Source organism: Hibiscus syriacus, unplaced genomic scaffold (assembly GCF_006381635.1).
Source record: "Hibiscus syriacus cultivar Baekdansim isolate YM2019G1 unplaced genomic scaffold, ASM638163v2 tig00110528_pilon, whole genome shotgun sequence".
Lineage (NCBI taxonomy): Eukaryota > Viridiplantae > Streptophyta > Magnoliopsida > Malvales > Malvaceae > Hibiscus > Hibiscus syriacus.
Genome location: NW_024062770.1, coordinates 2,504,931 through 2,509,745, shown reverse-complemented (window position 1 = coordinate 2,509,745; position 4,815 = coordinate 2,504,931).

The following is a 4,815-nucleotide window of genomic DNA, read 5'->3' as shown; positions in this document are numbered from 1 at the left end:
AATTGGAATAGGTTATTTGTATTAAAAGTGAACCATTATGTAATGTTTGACTTTTGATGCCAGGTTCTTGTATGATGTTGTGACTTGCGTTACGAAGCATGTTACAAGTATATTTTGACATGTATGATGTGTTATAAAAGTGTTCAATCATGTATCTAGTCCCTAGAATTTATTATATGGAACTTTGGTAACTCATTTATGCATGTTTTTTTTGGGAATTCTGGACTTTTTCCAGAAAAATAATCGATCCCTTATGGGAAAGGATCAATCCCTCGTGAAAAAGGATCAATCCCTTCTTTGTGTGCTCGATGAAAAATTATAAAATTGCATTTATTAAAGGCCTTAAGTATCCCTAAGTTTTAATTTAATCCTTAAATGTTTATATAAGTTCAAAATGGTCCAGAAAATTGATTTGCTAATTAATATTAGACCTTAACTTTGAATTTGACGAGACTTGATTTTTTACTCTTAAATACACTTAATTATATAATGAAGGTGTCAATTGCATGTTTGTTGTTTTTATGTGACATTTGAGTTGTTTATGTTTTTGTTCATAAAATGGTATGTTCAATTAAGTCCCTGTTTGATGTCTGATTAATATGGAAATTTGCATGTCTGTAATTAAAGATTAATAATGAATATCGAGAAAAATTATTTTGGGGTTTTACCTTTTAATTTTTTGGTTATGCAAATAACCGATTTACCCCTAACTGATTGGTTGCAATTATCATGCATTGTTTAGATTGCTTCGAGACTTTAGATTATTCGTTGATATTCACGGCCATGTGTTGCATAATTTATGATTTAAATTTGTATTCTTTCACTTAGTATGGATGATTTAGGGTTTATGTTATGTCCAATAATATCATAATTTAATGTATGCTCAGGTACCTCAGTATTTCTTCGTGACCGGGTATGAGGTGTTATAGCATTACACAATGTTTTTCCAAGGCTTGTGCTTAGTGTTTTTCACTCCTATTTTAACCATATCAAAATCTAAAATGATTTTGGTAACCATATGTTATTGATTCTTGTTCCTTTCTTCTTGATTTTCTCTCCTCAATCACGATTGTTTCTTCTCCTTTTCTCTTTGTCGATTTTCCTTGATCTCCTTGTTGTTGCCGCTGTTGATCATCATTTTCTTTTCTAGAAAGTTAATTCTCTTTTCCTCATTTCCTGTTGTTCTTCAATGATTAATGATCGAATGTGGTTAATGGTTTTTATTAATAAATTCTTTTAAAGAGAAGTTCGTGAATTAAACTTGATTTTCGAAGGTATTTAATTTGCTACTTTTCTTGATCACTTTTCAAGATTTTCTTGTGTTCATTAATATGTTCTTGATGATATTATTATCATACTAATTAAGTTTTGCAATATCATTTGATTTGGGTATTGATATTTTTTAAAAACAAGCATGATTTTGGGGTTTTATGAAAATCTAGGAATTTTGATTAATTGATGTTAAATGTGAGTTTTTAGTTGATTTTAGATGTTGATATTAGTTTTTCTTGATAATATCTTGTTGAGGAGGAGAAGTGGCGATTGGATCGGAGGCTGAGAGTCGTTTTGGTAATTTCTGTCTTTTCGCTTTGTTTTGGAAACAAAAAATTATGCTCTGTTCGAATGTGCTATTAATGTATTGTTTTGCTTTCCAAGGTGTTTTATGTGTTGATTATTGATGGAAATTGGTGCATCTTGTTTTGGTAAGCATTTTCTAAGTGTTTGGAAGCTATTTCGGTTAGTGAACAACAAATGTGAGTGACTTTCATTCTTTGTGAATAAACAAGTTCAAGGGTAAAAGAAAATGCAATTAAGGATGTTCTCTTAATTCAAAATTTGGTATGAATGAATCATTATCGATACACATGATTGACATATGATATTTTATGAGAAAAATCTAGAAAAAAAGTGTCTTCGTCCTTTTTATCCTTATATATTCACGTGAGCTTCAAAGAGAAAGAAGTAAGGTATGTTTTCTTCATTTTCCTTTTTTTTAGCTATTTTCCTTTGATTTTTGACTCAAGTCATAAAATAGAAAAATGACACATGTTAAATTCTCTATCTTTTGGTGATCATATTTCATTAGTTCCTTCCTTGAAATGTTAATTGGATGAGTATGGTAAATGAAAGAGAGGTAGAATTCAATGAATTAATGTTGGATTGTGAAGTAAGGTTGGATTGTGATGTTATAAGTGTTTGGGAAATGATATACAAGCATGTAAATTGATTAAAGATCATTAGAACGATTTATTCACCATTTGGAAAAAAGAATTGTTGAATTCTAAAGTATTTTTTTATATGGAATTGGTTGAATTATATGTAATTGATGAATAAAAGTTGAATTCAAGCTTCATTCAAATGTAAAATATGTTGGAAAACTTAAAGGTATTCTTCCTAAGGAAAATAAATGAAGAAAATTTGTGGAAATTTTTTTAAAAGGTTTAGAAATGATGTATAACTGATGTATAAAAAAATTAGGAAAATTGTGAAAGCATAAGGACCTATTCATATAAATTAAGAAATATATGGATTAATGTGAAATTATTCGATAGATGTTGTCTTATGCTGGAATTTATTATTAAAATGTTAAATTTGATGTTAGAATATAAAATTGGCCTAATTTGTAAAGTTTGTAAAGTTTAAGAACAAATCATAAATATGGAAGAGATAAGGAATTAAGTGACAAATGTGTAATTATTGAGATATTATGTTTGAATTAAATGCTGGAATTTTTTTGTTATGTTAATTAAAGATTGAATTAAAGTTAATTTGTAAGATTATTAAGATTGAGGATTAAATTACAAATTTATATAAGTTGTTGGTTTGAAATGGATTTTGGTATATGGTTGATGAGTAGACTTTGAAATGAATTTTTGTAAACTTTGAATTTGTGTTATGATGCTTGAATTTGGGATTAAATGATAAAAAAGACCATATTGAATAAAATAGAAAAGTTGAGATGAATTCTAGAAGAATTTATTGTATGGTTAGATTATGAATTTAGAATGTTAAGAAACATATTGTAATTGAATATTAAAATGTTGATTTAATGTTGGAATGTTGATTTTTGAGTTGATTTTGTAAGTTTATGAAAGTTTAGGGACCAAAATGTAAATTGCAAAAATTACGAGTTTGAAAGTCATTGAATAAATATGAATATTAAAGCACTTGAAGTTTAAATAATATAATAGTGATTTGGGGCTGATTTAAAAATATGTATAAGTTTAATGACTAAATTATAAATGTGAATAAATTATGGGTTAAAATAGAAATTGAGTATAACATAATATGTAAATTTTAAATTGGAATTTGGTTAAGTTATTAAGAACCTTTTTGCAATTACATGAAGTTGGAGTATTAATATGCAAAGGTTAGAAAGTTAGTGTATTATGCTAAAATTTATAATTGAATAATAAATTATTGAATTTGGATTAATGTGGAAAGTTGTATAAGATAGAAGTCCAATTCACAAGTTTTAGGAAAGTTGGAGGTAAAATGATAATTATGTTAAGATAATGCATTAGATTGGAAATATTGTGAAAGTAGTTGAATATGATGATTGATATGGATTTAATTTGAATATTAAGTAATTATTTTGGACATTTTTCAAATGTTAGATTATATTTAAAAGAAAAGTTTATTCGTAGTTAAATGTGAAATGTTGAAAAGCTAAGTAAATTGTTTTGAGAACTAATTATTTAAGGGACTCAAATGATGAAGTTGATAAAGCTAAAATTTGTATTCAATTTGGTGAAAGAAATCATTATTGAATATGTTGATAGTAGTTTTCGTCCGATTGACGTTTTTATTATATATATATAATAATATTATTATATTATTATTATTTATGAAGCTCGAAGGCCCATTTACAAAGCAAGGCTCACAAACCTAAGTTACAATTTCAACTGTAGGCCCGATTAAAACCCAACTCGGGCTAGGTCCAGACTTAGTTTACAATTGATTCAAGCCCAACAACTAGTCCAGGCCTAATTCCAGTAACCAGTCCAGGCCTAATTACAGCAAGCCCGCGAGAAGGCCCATGCACGCAAGGGTTTCCATGCTTCTCCAACGTCGTCGTTCTTCCACAGCCACTCGATCAGAGGCAGATTCAAGGGTCTACAACCATCCAACAGGAACCCTAGGGTACAATTACCACCCTAGGGCCTATTCTGGCCACCACCTCTAGCTGCTCCAACTGAAGAGTGCCACGCCTCCACCACCTCTCTAGATCTCTCCCGAAGATTCTAGAGGCCACACAAGAGCCTCACAGCACATAACCCTAGGGTGAGTCACCACCGTAGGTCCGGTGACTCACCGGTAGGGATAATCATTTCGGCCGACTACTGAGGGATATAAAAGCTCGAACCTACAAGCACACAACAACAATAGCAAGAGACAAAAAAAAAAACAGAGACAGAGGGGGATACACAACAGCAAGATCCATACACCAAAATAACAAGAACCAAAAAACCCAGCAACAAAAAAGCAAAGAAGATAAGGAGAACGAGCGTACCTTGTCGTCGTTGGAACCCGAAAGAGTCATAAAAAACCCTATGTTCGAAGGTATTCTTTTAGATCTAGGAAGTTTTGTTGGGTTTTAGCAAAAAGGGAGACCAAATTTGAGTAGAAAGAAAATCAACGAGGATTTTGGTGTAATTGGTAATTTTTTTGCCACCGTGGGTGGTGGCCGACGATGGTGACGGATAGCGGCGAACGACTATCGGTTGGTGGTCGGCCATCCTGATATCGGCTGGTGGCCGACCATCCCGCTATCAGCTGGTGGCCGACCATCCCGCCGGTGGGATGTTGAAGAGA